At 51.4% G+C, this 17,941-nt stretch overlaps 1 protein-coding gene across 14 annotated transcripts in view; it reads right to left on the bottom strand.

Moving 5' to 3' along the window:
* Positions 1-17,941, bottom strand: part of maptb (microtubule-associated protein tau b) — a 677,874-nt gene that overhangs the window by 386,784 nt on the left and 273,149 nt on the right. The gene's annotated exons all lie outside the window — the stretch shown is intronic.

Genomic DNA, 17,941 nt, shown 5'->3' with positions numbered 1-17,941 from the left:
CTCTGAGCCCCAGTGGGCTTTGGATGAATTGTCTTACCCAGGATCGGAGTCAGTCTGGTCTGGGTTCGGAGCACAGGCCTGTGATGGTCAGGAGCTGCCCCTGTACACAACCAGCTCACTGACAGGCTGTCCCAGCCCTCTCGCACCACTGGGCGGAGCACAGGCCAGCGATCTCCAGCCGTCTGGCTCAGTCAATGTGTGACCACTCTCGCCTCTGCTAGGCGAGGAATCCATGGCAATGTGAAACCATAGCAACACTGAATCCCCGCCTGGAATCCAACTTGATGCATCAGTCTGAGGGATGAGGAGACACTCAAGATATTGGGATTATTTCCACTGGAGCCGAGAAGGCTCAGAGTAGATTTGATGACGGTTTTTAGATGACGAAGGGTTTTGATAAGAGTGATTAGGGAAAGACTATTTATAAACTAACAAGGGACTGCCAATAAAGGGAGGTTGAGTAGATGAGGCCTATATTCTCTAGAGTTTAGAAGAATGAGAGGTGTTCTCATTGAAATGTATAAAATTCTTAAGCGGCTTGCCAGGGTAGATAATGGGAGCATGTTTCCTCCGGCCGCGGAGTCTAGATCGAGGGGTCACAGTCTCAGGGTAAGAGGTCGGCCATTTAAGATTGATATCAGGAGAAATATCTTCACTCAGAGGGTTGTGAATCTTAAAATTCTCCAACCCAGAGGGCTGTGGATGCTCAGTTATTCAGTATATTCAAAACAGAGATCAATAGATTTTTGGATGTTAAGGGAATCGAGGGATTCAGGCAATCGGGGTTAATGGTTTATACAATCAATGGCAGGACAGGGGATGCCACCTACCCCAGTGTTAGCTACACCACGGTAACAATGGAGCCTTGCTGTTTGGGTATAAAGGCCTCTCTGGGAGAGCCCAATGACAACGATCAGGCAGTTGAGGCACAGCATATGGCCCTCCTGGTTTTACGGCCAATTTGACATGGTGATAATTTCCAAGAAGAGGTTGGTGTGGAACTTGTGTCTACAGAAGTGCAGGTCCATGCACAGGCTGGTTTCAGCAGGCCCCTCACGTGCACAGGGGGAGCTGAGAGCTGTCACACAATACCAAGCGGTCACTCTGACTGTCTGCAATACTGACTCGTGTTATTTTCCATTGAGCAACGATGTAAAATAGGCGAGCAACACATTGCCTGTTTCATAATATCAAAAAAACTCATCATCTACCCCCAAACACTCCAACCTATAAACACCCAGCTGAACACGCAATACCAGGGTGTGAAAGGTCAGTGTGTGACCCACTGTCCCAGAGTGTGAAAGGTCAGTGTGTCACCCTGTGTCCCAGAGTGTGAAAGGTCAGTGTGTGACAGTGTGTCCTCGAGTGTGAAGGGTCAGTGTGTGACCCACTGTCCCAGAGTGTGAAAGGTCAGTGTGTGACCCACTGTCCCAGAGTGTGAAAGGTCAGTGTGTGACCCACTGCTCCAGAGTGTGAAAGGTCAGTGTGTGACCCCGTGTCCCAAAGTGTGAAAGGTCAGTGTGTGACCCACTGTCACAGAGTGTGAAAGGTCAGTGTGTGATCCACTGTCCCAGAGTGTGAAAGGTCAGTGTGTGACCCCATGTCCCAGAGTGTGAAAGGTCAGTGTGTGACCTAGTGACCCAAAGTGTGAAAGGTCAGTGTGTGACCCAGTGTCCCAGAGTGTGAAAGGTCAGTGTGTGAACCCATATCCCAGAGTGTGAAAGGTCAGTGTGTGACCCCGTGTCCCAGAGTGTGAAAGGTCAGTGAGTGACCCAATGACCCAGAGTGTGAAAGGTCAGCGTGTGACCCATTGTCCCAGAGTGTGAAAGGTCAGCGTGTGACCCAGTGTCCCAGAGTGTGAAAGGTCAGTGTGTGACCCACTGTCCCAGAGTGTCAAAGGTCAGTGTGTGACCCCGTGTCCCAGAGTGTGAAAGGTCAGTGTGTGACCCCGTGTCCCAGAGTGTGAAAGGTCAGTGTGTGAACCCATATCCCAGAGTGTGAAAGGTCAGTGTGTGACCCCGTGTCCCAGAGTGTGAAAGGTCAGTGAGTGACCCAATGACCCAGAGTGTGAAAGGTCAGCGTGTGACCCATTGTCCCAGAGTGTGAAAGGTCAGCGTGTGACCCAGTGTCCCAGAGTGTGAAAGGTCAGTGTGTGACCCACTGTCCCAGAGTGTCAAAGGTCAGTGTGTGACCCCGTGTCCCAGAGTGTGAAAGGTCAGTGTGTGACCCCGTGTCCCAGAGTGTGAAAGGTCAGTGTGTGACCCCGTGTCCCAGAGTGTGAAAGGTCAGTGTGTGAACCACTGTCCCAGAGTGTGAAAGGTCAGTGTGTGACCCTGTGTCCCAGAGTGTGAAAGGTCAGTGTGTGACCCTGTGTCCCAGAGTGTGAAAGGAAAGTGTGTGACCCCGTGTCCCAGAGTGTGAAAGGAAAGTGTGTGACCCCGTGTCCCAGAGTGCGAAAGGTCAGTGTGTGATCCACTGGCCCAGAGTGGTCTCTGAGGCGTGAGTCCAGGGATCGGCAGAGGTCTATGAAGGCCGTGAGAGGCAGCGGGAGTTCGTGGTCGCTGAGGCGTGATTCCGGGGATCGGCAGAGGCCTATAATGCCACGAGAGGCAGTGGGAGTTCGTGGTCTCTGAGGCGAGGCTTGTGCAGCTACAAGGAGAAGGCAAAAAAGAAGTAGAAAGAAAACGAAAGTTGACATCATAGCCAAGGGGGTAAGTGATTGTCTGGTGATGGGTAAGTAGTTTTTCTTTTTCTTTTTCTTTTTATAGCAGTAAGTAACCTTTTAACATTGTTGTTGCCAATTTAAGTGTATCTAAGGGTTAAGACATTGCAGGAGAGCTTGGACACGTGTTATGCTCCTCCTGTACTACGTGGGAAGTCAGGGACGCTTCCAGTGTCCCCGCCGACTACATGTGCGGGAAGTGCATCCGCCTCCAGCTCCTGACGGACCGCGTTGCATCGCTGGAGCTGCGGGTGGATGAACTCTGGAGCATGTACGATGCTGAGAATGACGTGAATAGCACATTTAGTGAGTTGGTCTTACCGCAGGCAAAGGGTACACAGCCTGATCCCAAATGGGTGACCAACAGGAAGAGCAGTGCAAGGAAGGTAGTGCAGGGGTCCCCTGCGGCCATCCCCCTGCAAAACAGATACACTGCTTTGAGTACTGTTGAGGGGGATGACTCATCAGGGGAGGGCAGCAGCAGCCAAGTTCATGGCACCGTGGCTGGCTCTGCTGCACAGGAGGGCAGGAAAAAGAGTGGGAGAGCTATAGTGATAACGGATTCAATTGTAAGGGGAATAGATAGGCGTTTCTGCGGCCGCAAGCAAGACTCCAGGATGGTATGTTTCCTCCCAGGTGCAAGGATGTCTCGGAGCAGGTGCAGGACATTCTGAAAAGGAAGGGTGAACAGCCAGTTGTCGTGGTGCATATAGGTACCAATGACATTGGTAAAAAACGGATGAGGTCCTACGAGACGAATTTAGGGAGCTTGGAGTTAAATTAAAAAGTAGGACCGCAAAAGTAGTAATCTCAGGATTGCTACCAGTGCCACGTGCCAGTCAGAGTAGGAATCGCAGAATAGCTCAGATGAATACGTGGCTTGAGGAGTGGTGCAGAGGGAAGGGATTCAAATTCCTGGGACATTGGAACTGGATCTGGGGGAGGTGGGACCAGTACAAACTGTTTGGTCTGCACCTGGGCAGGAATGGGACCAATGTCCTAGGGGGAGTGTTTGCTAGTGCTGTTGGGGAGGAGTTAAACTAATATGGCAGGGGGATGGGAACCAATGCAGGGAGACAGAGGGAAACAAAATGGAGTCAGAAGCCAAATATAGAAAGCTGAATAGTAAAAGTGGAGGGCAGAGAAACCCAAGGCAAAAAACAAAAGGGGCCACATTACAGCAAAATTCAAAAGGGGCAAAGTGTGTTAAAAAAACAAGCCTGAAGGCTCTGTGCCTCAATGCGAGGAGTATTCGGAATAAGGTGGATGAATTAACTGCGCAGACAGCAGTTAACGGATATGATGTAATTGGCATCACGGAGACATGGCTCCAGGATGACCAAGGCTGGGAACTCAACATCCAGGGGTATTCAACATTTTGGAAGGATAGACAGAAAGGAAAAGGAGGCGGGGTGGCGTTGCTGGTTAAAGAGGAAATTAATGCAATAGTAAGGAGGGACATTAGCCTGGATGATGTGGAATTGGTATGGGTGGAGCTACGGAATACCAAAGGGCAGAAGACGCAAGTGGGAGTTATGTACAGACCACCAAACAGTAGTAGTGAGGTTGGGGACAGCATCAAACAAGAAATAAGGGATGTGTGCAATAAAGGTACTGCAGTTATCATGGGCGACTTTAATCTGCATATTGATTGGGCTATCCTAACTGGTAGCAATGTGGTGGAGGAGGATTTCCTGGAGTGTATTAGGGAAGGTTTTCGAGACCAATATGTTGAGGAATTAACCAGGGAGATGGCCATCCTAGACTGGGTGATGTGTAATGAGAAGGGACTAATTAGCAATCTTGTTGTGCGAGGCCCCTTGGGGAAAAGTGACCATAATATGGTAGAATTCCTTATTAAGATGGAGAGTGACAAAGTTAATTCGGAAACTTAAAGAAAGGTAACTTCGACGGTATGAGGCGTGAATTGGCTGGAATAGACTTGCAAAGGATACTCAAAGGATTGATGGTGGATAAGCAATGGCAAACATTTAAAGATCACATGGATGAAATTCAGCAATTGTACATCCCTGTCTGGAGTAAAAATAAAACGGGGAAGGTGACTCAACCGTGGCTAACAAGGGAAATTCAGGATAGTGTTAAAGCCAAGGAAGAGGCATATAAATTGGCTAGAAAAAGCAACAAACCTGAGGACTGGGAGACATATAGAATTCAATAGAGGAGGACAAAGGGTTTAATTAGGAGGGGGATAATAGGGTATGAGAGTAAGCTTGCAGGGAATATAAAAACTGACTGCAAAAGCTTCTATAGATATGTGAAGAGAAAAAGATTAGCAAAGACAAACGTAGGTCCCTTGCAGTTGGATTCAGGTGAATTTATAATGGGGAACAAAGAAATGGCAGACCAATTGAACCAATACTTCGATTCTGTCTTCACGAAGGAAGATACAAACAACCTTCCGAAGGTACTAGGGAACAGTGGTCTAGTGAGAAGGAGGAACTGAAGGATATCCTTATTTGGCGGGAAATTGTGTTTGGGAAATTGATGGCATTGATGGCCGATAAATCCCCGGGACCTGATAGTCTGCATCCCAGAGTACTCAAGGAAGTGGCCCTAGAAATAGTGGATGCATTGGTGATCATTTTCCAACAGTCGCTCGACTCTGGATCAGTTCCCATGGACTGGAGGCTTGCTAATGTTTTAAAAAGGAGGGAGAGAGAAAACGGGTCATTATAGACCGGTTAGCCTGACATCAGTAGTGGGCAAAATGTTGGAATCAATCATTAAGGATGAAATAGCAACGCATTTGGAAAGCAGTGACAGGTTCGGACCAAGTCAGCATGGATTTATGAAAAGGAAATCATGCTTGACGAATCTTCTGGAATTTTTTGAGGATGTAACTAGCAGAGTGGACAAGGGAGAACCAGTGGATGTGGTTTATTTGGTCTTTCAAAAGGCTTTTGACAAGGTCCCACACTGGAGATATGTGTGAAAAATCAAAGCACATGGTGTTGGGGGTAATATACTGACGTGGATAGGGAACTGGTTGGCAGACAGGAAGCAGAGAGTTGGGATAAACGGGTCCTTTTCAGAATGGCAGGCAGTGACTAGTGGAGTGCCACAGGGCTCAGTGCTGGGACCCCAGCTCTTTACAATATACATTAACGATTTGGATGAAGGAATAGAGTGTAATATCTCCAAGTTTGCAGATGACACTAAACTGGGTGACGTTGTGAGCTGTGAGGAGGACGCTAAGAGACTGCAGGGTGACTTGGACAGGTTAGGTGAGTGGGCAAATACATGGCAGATGCAGTATAATGTGGATAAATGTAAGGTTATCCATTTTGGGGGCAAAAACACGAAGGCAGAATATTATCTGAATAGCGGCAGACTAGGAAAAGGGGAGTTGCAACGAGACCTGGGTGTCATGGTTCATCAGTCACTGAAAGTGGGCAGTCAGGTACAGCAGGTGGTAAAGAAGGCAAATGGTATGTTGGCCTTCATAGCTAGGGGATTTGAATATAGAAGCAGGGAGGTCTTAATGCAGCTGTACAAGGCCTTGGTGATGCCTCACCTGGAATATTGTGTTCAGTTTTGGTCTCCTAGTCTGAGGAAGGACGTTATTGCTATTGAGGGAGTGCAGTGAAGGTTCACCAGACTGATTCCAGGGATGGCTGGGCTGTCATATGAGGAGAGACTGGATCAACTGGGCCTTTATTCACTGAAGTTTAAAAGGATGAGAGGGGATCTCATAGAAATGTATACGATTCTGACGGGCCTGGACAGGTTAGGTGCAGGACGAATGTTCCCGATGTTGGGGAAGTCCAGAACCAGGGGACACAGTCTTAGGATAAGGGGTAGGCCATTTAGGACTGATGAGGAGAAACTTCTTCACTCAGAGTTGTTAACCTGTGGAATTCCCTGCCGCAGAGAGTTGTTGATGCCAGTTCACTGGAAATATTCAACAGGGAGTTAGATATGGCCTTTACGGCGAAAGGGATCAAGGGGTATGGAGAGAAAGCAGGAAAGGGGCACTGAAGTGAATGATCAGCCATGATCTTATTGAATGATGGTGCAGGCTCGAAGGGCCGAATGGCGTACTCCTGCATCTATTTTCTATGTTTCTATGTGAAAGGTCAGTTTGTGACCCACTGGCCCAGAGTGTGAAAGGTCAGTGTGTGACCCACTGTCGCAGAGTGTGAAAGGTCAGTGTGTAACCCACTGGCCCAGAGTGTGAAAGGTCAGTGTGTGACACCGTGTCCCAGAATGTGAAAGGTCATTGTGTGACCCCATGTCCCAGAGTGTGAAAGGTCAGTGTGTGACCTCGTGTCCCAGGCTGTCAAAGGTCAGTGCGTGATCCACTGTCCCAGAGTGTGAAAGGTCAGTGTGTGACCCCGTGTTCCAGAATGTGAAAGATCATTGTGTGACCCCATGTCCCAGAGTGTGAAAGGTCAGTGTGTGACCCCGTGACCCAGAGTGTGAAAGGTCAGTGTGTGACCCCGTGTCCTAGAGTGTGAAAGGTCAGTGTGTGACCCAGTGTCCCAGAGTGTGAAAGGTCAGTGTGTGACCCACTGTCCCAGAGCGTGAAAGTTCAGTGGGTGACCCCCGTGTCCCAGAGTGTGAAAGGTCAGTGTGTGATCCCGTATCCCAGAATCTGAATGGTCAATGTGTGACCCACTGTCCCAGAGTGTGAAATGTCAGTGTGTTACCCTGTGTCCCAGAATCTGAAAGGTCAGTATCTGACCCCGTGTCCCAGAGCCTGTAAGGTCAGTGTGTGACCCACTGACCCAGAGTGTGAAACGTCAGTGTGTGACCCTGTGTCCCAGAATCTGAAAGGTCAGTGTGTGATCCACTGTCCCAAAAGGTGAAAGGTCAGTGTGTGACCCAGTGACCCAGAGTGTGAAAGGTCAGTGTGTGACCCCGTGTCCTAGAGTGTGAAAGTTCAGTGTGTGACCCACAGCCTCAGAGCATGAAAGGTCAGTTTGTTACCCCGTGACCCAGAATGTGAAAGGTGAGTGGGTGACCTCGGTGTTCCATCGTGTGAAAGGTCAGTGTGTGACCCCGTTTTGCAAAGTGTAAAAGGTCTGTGTGTAACCCCATGTCCCAGAGTGTGAAAGGTCAGTGTGTGACCCGTGTGATCCACTGTCCCAGAGTGTGAAAGGTCAGTTTGTGACCCCGTGACCCAGTGTTTGAAAGGTCAGTGTGTGACGCTGTGTCCCAGAGTGTGAAAGGTCATTGTGTGATCTCACGTCCCAGAGTGTGAAAGGTCAGTGGGTGACCGAGTGATCCAGAGTGTGAAAGGTCAGTTTGTTACCCCGTGACCCAGAATGTGAAAGGTGAGTGGGTGACCCACTGGCCCAGAGTGTGAAAGGTCAGTGTGTGACACAGTGACCCTGAGTGTGAAAGGTCAGTGTGTGACCTCCTGTCCCAGAGTGTGAAAGGTCAGTGTGTGACACCGTGTCCCAGAGTGTGAAAGGTCAGTGTGTGACCCCGTGACCCAGAGTGTGAAAGGTCAGTGTGTGACCCCGTGTCCTAGAGTGTGAAAGGTCAGTGTGTGACCCAGTGCCCCAGAGTGTGAAAGGTCAGTGTGTGACCCACTGTCCCAGAGCGTGAAAGTTCAGTGTGTGATCCCGTGTCCCAGAATCTGAATGGTCAGTGTGTGACCCACTGTCCCAGAGTGTGAAATGTCAGTGTGTTACCCTGTGTCCCAGAATCTGAAAGGTCAGTATCTGACCCCGTGTCCCAGAGCCTGAAAGGTCAGTGTGTGACCCACTGACCCAGAGTGTGAAACGTCAGTGTGTGACCCACTGTCCCAGAGTGTGAAAGGTCAGTTTGTTACCCCGTGACCCAGAATGTGAAAGGTGAGTGGGTGACCCACTGGCCCAGAGTGTGAAAGGTCAGTGTGTGACACAGTGACCCTGAGTGTTAAAGGTCAGTGTGTGACCTCCTGTCCCAGAGTGTGAAAGGTCAGTGTGTGACACCGTGTCCCAGAGTGTGAAAGGTCAGTGTGTGACCCACTGTCCCAGAGTGTGAAAGATCAGTTTGTTACCACGTGACCCAGAATGTGAAAGTCAAGTGGGTGACCACCTGGTCCCATAGTGTGAAAGGTCAGTGTGTGACCCCATGTTGCAGAGTGTGAAAGGTCAGTGAGTAACCCACTGTCCCAGAGTGGGAAAGGTCAGTGTGTGACCCAATGACCCTGAGTTGGTAGGTCAGTGTGTGAGCCACTGTCCCAGAGTGTGAAAGGTCAGTGTGTGACCCCGTGTCCCAGAGTGTGAAACATCAGTGTGTGACCCACTGGTCCAGAGTGTGAAAGGTCAGTGTGTGACCCCGTGTCCCAGAGTGTGAAAGGTCAGTGTGTGACCCCGTGTCCCCAGATTGTGAAAGGTCAGTGTGTTACCTCGTGTCCCAGAGTGTGAAAGGTCAGTGTGTGACCCACTGTCCCAGAGTGTGAAAGGTAAGTGTGTGACCCACTGCCCCAGAGTGTGAAAGGTCAGTGTGTGACCTCGTGTCCCAGATTGTGAAAGGTCAGTGTGTGACCTCGTGTCCCAGATTGTGAAAGGTCAGTATTTGAACCAGTGTCAGAGTGTGAAAGGTCAGTGTGTGACCCGTGTCCCAGAGTGTGAAAGATCAGTGTGTGAACCTGTGTCCCAGAATCTGAAAGGTCAGTGTGTGATTCACTGTCCCAGAGTGTGAAAGGTCAGTGTGTGACCCCGTGTCCTACAGTGTGAAAGGTCAGTTTGTGACCCCGTGTCCTCGAGTGCGAAAGGTCACTGTGTGACCCACTGTCCCAGAGTGTGAAAGGTCAGCTTGTGACCCCGTGACCCAGAATGTGAAAGATCAGTGTGTGAGCCACTGTCCCAAAGTGTGAAAGGTCAGTGTGTGACCCCGTGTCCCAGAGTGTGAAAGGTCAGTGTGTGACGCACTGGCCCAGAGTGTGAAAGGTCAGTGTGTGACCCACTGTCCCAGAGTGTGAAAGGTCAGTTTGTCACCCCATGACCCAGAATGTGAAAGGTGAGTGGGTGACCCCCGTGTCCCATAGTGTGAAAGGTCAGTGTGTGACCCCATATCGCAGAGTGTGAAAGTTCAGTGAGTAACCCACTGTCCCAGAGTGGGAAAAGTCAGTGTGTGACCCAGTGACCCTGAGTGCGAAAGGTCAGTGTGTGACACACTGACCCAGAGTGTGAAAGGTCAGTGTGTGACCTCGTGACCCAGAGTGTGAAAGGTCAGTATGTGACCCACTGACCCAGAGTGTGAAAGTTCAGTGTGTGACCCGTGTTCCAGAGTGTGAAAGGTCAGTGTGTGACCCGTGTCCCAGAGTGTGAAAGGTCAGTATGTGACCCACAGTCCCAGAGTGTGAAAGGTCAGTTTGTGACCCAGTGACCCAGAATGTGAAAGGTCAGTGTGTGAGCCACTGTCCCAAAGTGTGAAAGGTCAGTGTGTGACCCCGTGTCCCAGAGTGTGAAAGGTCAGTGTGTGACGCACTGGCCCAGAGTGTGAAAGGTCAGTGTGTGACCCACTGTCCCAGAGTGTGAAAGGTCAGTTTGTTACCCCATGACCCAGAATGTGAAAGGTGAGTGGGTGACCCCCGTGTCCCATAGTGTGAAAGGTCAGTGTGTGACCCCATATCGCAGAGTGTGAAAGTTCAGTGAGTAACCCACTGTCCCAGAGTGGGAAAAGTCAGTGTGTGACCCAGTGACCCTGAGTGCGAAAGGTCAGTGTGTGACACACTGACCCAGAGTGTGAAAGGTCAGTGTGTGACCTCGTGACCCAGAGTGTGAAAGGTCAGTATGTGACCCACTGACCCAGAGTGTGAAAGTTCAGTGTGTGACCCGTGTTCCAGAGTGTGAAAGGTCAGTGTGTGACCCGTGTCCCAGAGTGTGAAAGGTCAGTATGTGACCCACTGTCCCAGAGTGTGAAAGTCAGTGTGTGATCCACTGTCCCAGAGTGTGAAAGGTCAGTGTGTGACCCACAGCCACAGAGCATGAATGGTCAGTTTGTTACCCCGTGACCCTGAATGTGAAAGGTGAGTGGGGGACCTCCGTGTCTCATAGTGTGAAAGGTCAGTGTGTGACCCCGTGTCGCAGATTGTAAAAGGTCAGTGTGTGACCCAGTGTCCCAGATTGTGAAAGGTCAGTGTGTGACCCAGTGTCCCAGATTGTAAAAGGTCAGTGTGTGACCCAGTGTCCCAGATTGTGAAAGGTCAGTGTGTGACCCACTGTCCCAGAGTGTGAAAGGTCAGTGTGTGACCCACTGCCCCGGAGTGTGAAAGGTCAGTGTGTGACCCCGTGTCCCAGAGTGTGAAAGGTCAGTGTGTGATCCACTGTCCCAGAGTGTGAAAGGTCAGTTTGTGACCCCGTGACCCAGAGTTTGAAAGGTCAGTGTGTGATCCACTGACCCAGACTGTGAAAGGTCAGTTTGTGACCCCGTGACCGAGAATTTGAAAGGTCAGTGTGTGACCTCGTATCAAAGTGTGTGAAAGGTCAGTGTGTTATCCAGTGTCAGAGTGTGAAAGGTCAATGTGTGACCCCGTGTCCCAGAGTGCGAAAGGTCAGTGTGTGACCCACTGGCCCAGAGTGTGAAAGATCAGTGTGTGACCCACTGTCCCAGAGTGTGAAAGGTCAGTTTGTGACCCCGTGACCCAGAATGTGAAAGGTCAGTGTGTGACCCCGTGTCCCAGAGTGTGAAAGGTCAGTGTGTGACCCCGTGTCCCAGAGTGTGAAAGGTCAGTGTGTGACCCCGTGTCCCCAGATTGTGAAAGGTCAGTGTGTTACCTCGTGTCCCAGAGTGTGAAAGGTCAGTGTGTGACCCACTGTCCCAGAGTGTGAAAGGTAAGTGTGTGACCCACTGCCCCAGAGTGTGAAAGGTCAGTGTGTGACCTCGTGTCCCAGATTGTGAAAGGTCAGTGTGTGACCTCGTGTCCCAGATTGTGAAAGGTCAGTGTTTGAACCAGTGTCAGAGTGTGAAAGGTCAGTGTGTGAACCGTGCCCCAGAGTGTGAAAGATCAGTGTGTGAACCTGTGTCCCAGAATCTGAAAGGTCAGTGTGTGATCCACTGTCCCAGAGTGTGAAAGGTCAGTGTGTGACCCCGTGTCCTACAGTGTGAAAGGTCAGTTTGTGACCCCGTGTCCCCGAGTGCGAAAGGTCACTGTGTGACCCACAGCCTCGGAGCATGAAAGGTCAGTTTGTTACCCCGTGACCCAGAATGTGAAAGGTGAGTGGGTGACCTCCGTGTTCCATAGTGTGAAAGGTCAGTGTGTGACCCCGTTTTGCAAAGTGTAAAAGGTCTGTGTGTAACCCCATGTCCCAGAGTGTGAAAGGTCAGTGTGTGACCCACTGACCCAGAGTGTGAAAGGTCAGTGTGTGACCCACTGTCCCAGAGTGTGAAAGGTCAGTTTGTGACCCCGTGACCCAGAATGTGAAAGGTCAGTGTGTGAGCCACTGTCCCAAAGTGTGAAAGGTCAGTGTGTGACCCCGTGTACCAGAGTGTGAAAGGTCAGTGTGTGACCCACTGGCCCAGAGTGTGAAAGGTCAGTGTGTGACCCACTGTCCCAGAGTGTGAAAGGTCAGTTTGTTACCCCGTGACCCAGAATGTGAAAGGTGAGTGGGTGACCCCCGTGTCTCATAGTGTGAAAGACCAGTGTGTGACCCCATGTCGCAGAGTGTGAAAGTTCAGTGAGTAACCCACTGTCCCAGAGTGTGAAAGGTCAGTGAGTGACCCAGTGTGCCAGAGTGGGAAAGGTCAGTGTGTGACCCAGTGAACCTGAGTGTGAAAGGTCAGTGTGTGAGCCACTGTCCCAGAGTGTGAAAGGTCAGTGTGTGACCCACTGGCCCAGAGTGTGAAAGGTCAGTGTGTGACCCCGTGTCCCAGAGTGTGAAAGGTCAGTGTGTGATCCAGTGTCCCAGATTGGGAAAGGCCAGTGTGTGACCTCGTGTCCCAGAGTGTGAAAGGTCAGTGTGTGACCCAATGTCCCAGAGTGCGAAAGGTCAGTGTGTGACCCACTGCCCCAGAGTATGAAAGGTCAGTTTGTGACCCACAGACCCAGCGTGTGAAAGGTCAGTGTGTGACCTCGTGTCCCAGATTGTGAAAGGTCAGTGTGTGAACCACTGACCTAGAGCGCGAAAGGTAATGTGTGACCTCCTATCCCAGTGTGAAAGGTCAGTGTGTGACCCCGTGTCCCAGAGTGTGAAAGGTCAGTGTGTGACCCATTGTCCCAGAGTGTGAAAGGTCAGTGTGTCACCCCGTGTTCCAGAGTGTGAAAGGTCAGTGTGTGAACCACTGACCCAGAGTGCGAAAGGTCAGTGTGTGACCTCCTGTCCCAGAGTGCGGAAAGTCAGTGTGTGACCCCGTGTCCCAGAGTGTGAAAGGTCAGTGTGTGACCCACTGGCCCAGAGTGTGAAAGGTCAGTGTGTGACCCACTGTCCCAGAGTGCGAATGGTCAGTGTGTGACCCACTGCCCCAGAGTGTGAAAGGTCAGTTTGTGACCCACAGACCCAGAGTGTGAAAGGTCAGTGTGTGACCTCGTGTCCCAGATGGTGAAAGGTCAGTGTGTGACCTCGTGTCCCAGAGTGTGAAAGGTCAGTGTGTGAACCACTGACCTAGAGCGCGAAAGGTCAATGTGTGACCTCCTGTCCCAGAGTGTGAAAGGTCAGTGTGTGACCCCGTGTCCCAGAGTGTGAAAGGTCAGTGTGTGACCCATTGTCCCAGAGTGTGAAAGATCAGTGTGTCAACCCGTGTCCCAGAGTGTGAAAGGTCAGTGTGTGAACCACTGACCCAGAGTGCGAAAGGTCAGTGTGTGACCTCCTGTCCCAAAGTGCGGAAGGTCAGCGTGTGACCCCGTGTCCCAGAGTGTGAAAGGTCAGTGTGAGACCCACTGCCCCAGAGTGTGAAAGGTCAGTTTGTGACCCACAGACCCAGAGTGTGAAAGGTCAGTGTGTGACCTCGTGTCCCAGATTGTGAAAGGTCAGTGTGTGACCTCGTGTCCCAGAGTGTGAAAGGTCAGTGTGTGAACCGCTGACCTAGAGCGCGAAAGGTCAATGTGTGACCTCCTGTCCCAGAGTGTGAAAGGTCAGTGTGTGACCCCGTGTCCCAGAGTGTGAAAGGTCAGTGTGTGACCCATTGTCCCAGAGTGTGAAAGGTCAGTGTGTCACCCCGTGTCCCAGAGTGTGAAAGGTCAGTGTGTGAACCATTGACCCAGAGTGCGAAAGGTCAGTGTGTGACCTCCTGTCCCAGAGTGCGGAAGGTCAGTGTGTGACCCTGTGTCCCAGAGTGTGAAAGGTCAGTGTGTGACCCACTGTCCCAGAGTGTGAAAGGTCAGTTTGTTACTCCGTGACCCAGAATGTGAAAGGTGAGTGGGTGACCCCCGTGTCCCATAGTGTGAAAGGTCAGTGTGTGACCCAGTGTCCCAGATTGTAAAAGGTCAGTGTGTGACCTCATTTCCCTGAGTGTGAAAGGTCATTGTGTGACCCACTGACCCAGAGTGTGAATGGTCAGTGTATGACCCAATGTCCCAGACTGTGAAAGATCAGTGTGTGACCCACTGGCCCAGAGTGTGAAAGGTCAGTGTGTGACCCAGTGTCCCAGAGTGTGATAGGTCAGTGTGTGACCTCGTGTCCCAGAGTGCGATAGGTTAGTGAGTGACCCACTGTCCCAGAGTGTGAAAGGTCAGTGTGTGACCCAGTGTCCCAGAGTGTGATAGGTCAGTGTGTGACCTCGTGTCCCAGAGTGCGATAGGTTAGTGAGTGACCCACTGTCCCAGAGTGTGAAAGGTCAGTGTGTGACCCACTGTCCCAGAGTGTGAAAAGTCAGTGTGTGACCCACTGGCCCAGAATGTGAAAGGTCAGTGTGTGACCCCGTGTCCCAGAGTGTGAAAGATCAGTGTGTGACCCATTGACCCAGAGTGTGAAAGGTCAGTGTGTGACCCCATGTCTCTGAGTGTAAAAGGTCAGTGTGTGACCCCGTGTCCCAGAGTGTGAAAGGTCAGTGTGTGACCGCATGTCCCAGAGTGTGAAAGGTCAGTGTGTGACCCACTGTCCCACAGTGTGAAAGGTCAGTGTGTGACCCTGTGTCCCACAGTGTGAAAGGTCAGTGTGTGACCCCGTGTAACATGGTGTGAAAGGTCAGTGTGTGACCCATTGTCCCAGAGTGTGCAAGGTCAGTGTGTGACACCGTGTCCAAGAGTGTGAAAGGTCAGTGTGTGACCCACTGTCCCAGAGTGTGAAAGGTCAGTGTGTGACCTCGTGTTCCAGTGTGTGAAAGGTCAGTGTGTGACCAAGAGTCCCAGAGTGTGAAAGGTCAGTGTGTGACCCAGTGTCCCAGAGTGTGATAGGTCAGTGTGTGACCCACTGGCCCAGAGTGTGAAAGGTCAGTGTGTGACCCACTGGCCCAGAGTGTGAAAGGTCAGCGTGTGACACAATGACCCATAGTGTGAAAGGTCAGAGTGTGACCTCGTGTCCCTGTGTGTGAAAGGTCAGTGTGTGACCCACTGGCCCAGAGTGTGAAAGGTCAGTGTGTGACCCCGTGTCCCAGAGTATGAAAGATCAGTGTGTGACCCAGTGTCCCAGAGTGCGATAGGTCAGTGTGTGACCTCGTGTCCCAGAGTGCGATAGGTCAGTGTGTGACCCACTGTCCCAGAGTGTGAAAGGTCAGTGCGTGCCCCACTGTCCCAGAGTGTGAAAGATCATTGTGTGACCCATTGACCCAGAGTGTGAAAGGTCAGTGTGTGACCCCGTATCCCAGTGTGTGAAAGGTCAGTTTGTGACACACTGTCCCAGAGTGTGATAGGTCAGTGTGTGACCTCCTGTCCCAGAGTGTGAAAGGTCAGTGTGTGACCCCATGTCCCAGAGTGTGAAAGGTCACTGTGTGACCCACTGTCCTAAAGTGTGAAAGGTCACTGTGTGACCCCGTGTCCCTGTGTGTGAAAGGTCAGTGTGTGAATCCGTGTCCCAGAGTGTGAACGGTCAGTGTGTGACCCCATGTCCAAGAGTGTGAAAGGTCAGTGTGTGACCCCGTGTCTCTAAGTGTGAAAGGTCAGTGTGTGACCCCGTGTCCCAGAGTGTGAAAGGTCAGTGTGTGACCGCATGTCCAAGAGTGTGAAAAGTCAGTGTGTGACCCACGGTCCCAGAGGGTGAAAGGTCAGTTTGTGACCCACTGTCCCAGAGTGCGAAAGGTCAGTATGTGACCCACTGTCCCAGAGTGTGAAAGGTCAGCATGTGACCCAGTGTCCCAGATTCTGAAAGGTCAGTGTGTGACCGACTGTCCAAGAGTGTGAAAGGTCAGTGTGTGACCCACTGACCCAGAGTGTGAAAGGTCAGTGTGTGACCCACTCTCCCAGAGTGTGAAAGGTCAGTATGTGACCTCGTGTCCCAGAGTGTGAAAGGTCAGTGTATGACCCACTGTCCAAGATTCTGAGAGGTCAGTGTGTGACCCACTGTCCCACAGTGTGAAAGGTCAGTGTGTGACCCCGTGTCCCATGGTGTGAAAAGTCAGTGTGTGACCCACTGTCCCAGAGTGTGAAAGGTCAGTGTGTGACACACTGCCCCAGAATGTGAAAGGTCAGTATGTGACCTCGTGTCCCAGAGTGTGAAAGGTCAGTGTATGACCCACTGTCCAAGATTCTGAGAGGTCAGTGTGTGACCCACTGTCCCTCAGTGTGAAAGGTCAGTGTGTGACCCTGTGTCCCACAGTGTGAAAGGTCAGTGTGTGACCCCGTGTCCCATGGCGTGAAAGGTCAGTGTGTGACCCACTGTCCCAGAGTGTGCAAGGTCAGTGTGTGACACCGTGTCCAAGAGTGTGAAAGCTCAGTGTGTGACCCACTGTCCCAGAGTGTGAAAGGTCAGTGTGTGACCCGATATCCGAGAGTGTGCAAGGTCAGTGTGTGACCACGTATCCCAGAGTGTGAATGCTCAGTTTGTGACCGAGGATCCCAGAGTGTGAAAGGTCAGTGTGTGACCGCATGTCCCAGAGTGTGAAAGGTCAGTGTGTGACCCACGGTCCCAGAGGGTGAAAGGTCAGTGTGTGACCCACTGTCCCAGAGTGCGAAAGGTCAGTATGTGACCCACTGTCCCAGAGTGTGAAAGGTCAGCGTGTGACCCAGTGTCCCAGATTCTGAAAGGTCAGTGTGTGACCGACTGTCACAGAGTGTCAAAGGTCAGTGTGTGACCCCATAACCCAGAGAGTGAAAGGTCAGTGTGTGACCACTCTCCCAGAGTGTGAAAGGTCAATGTGTGACCCACTGTCCAAAATTCTGAGAGGTCAGTGTGTGACCCACTGTCCCACAGTGTGAAAGGTCAGTGTGTGACCCACTGTCCCAGAGTGTGAAAGGTCAGTGTGTGACCCACTGACCCAGAGTGTGAAAGGTCAGTGTGTGACCCACTCTCCCAGAGTGTGAAAGGTCAGTATGTGACCTCGTGTCCCAGAGTGTGAAAGGTCAGTGTATGACCCACTGTCCAAGATTCTGAGAGGTCAGTGTGTGACCCACTGTCCCACAGTGTGAAAGGTCAGTGTGTGACCTCGTGTCCCATGGTGTGAAAAGTCAGTGTGTGACCCACTGTCCCAGAGTGTGAAAGGTCAGTGTGTGACCCACTGCCCCAGAATGTGAAAGGCCAGTATGTGACCTCGTGTCCCAGAGTGTGAAAGGTCAGTTTATGACCCATTGTCCAAGATTCTGAGAGGTCAGTGTGTGACCCACTGTCTCACAGTGTGAAAGGTCAGTGTGTGACCCTGTGTCCCACAGTGTGAAAGGTCAGTGTGTGACCCCGTGTCCCATGGTGTGAAAGGTCAGTGTGTGACCCACTGTCCCAGAGTGTGCAAGGTCAGTGTGTGACACCGTGTCCAAGAGTGTGAAAGGTCAGTGTGTGACCCACTGTCCCAGATGTGAAAGGTCAGTGTGTGACCCGATATCCGAGAGTGTGCAAGGTCAGTGTGTGACCCCGTATCCCAGAGTGTGAATGCTCAGTTTGTGACCCAGGGTTCCAGAGTGTGAAAGGTCAGTGTGTGACCGCATGTCCCAGAGTGTGAAAGGTCAGTGTGTGACCCACGGTCCCAGAGGGTGAAAGGTCAGTGTGTGACCCACTGTCCCAGCGTGCGAAAGGTCAGTATGTGACCCACTGTCCCAGAGTGTGAAAGGTCAGCGTGTGACCCAGTGTCCCAGATTCTGAAAGGTCAGTGTGTGACCCACTGTCCCACAGTGTGAAAGTTCAGTGTGTGACTCTGTGTCCCACAGTGTGAAAGGTCAGTGTGTGACCCCATGTCCCATGG

This window comes from Pristiophorus japonicus, chromosome 21 (assembly GCF_044704955.1).
Source record: "Pristiophorus japonicus isolate sPriJap1 chromosome 21, sPriJap1.hap1, whole genome shotgun sequence".
Taxonomy (NCBI): domain Eukaryota; kingdom Metazoa; phylum Chordata; class Chondrichthyes; family Pristiophoridae; genus Pristiophorus; species Pristiophorus japonicus.
The sequence above is the reverse complement of the archived record's forward strand: the minus strand, read 5'-3'. Positions and strand labels throughout refer to the sequence as shown.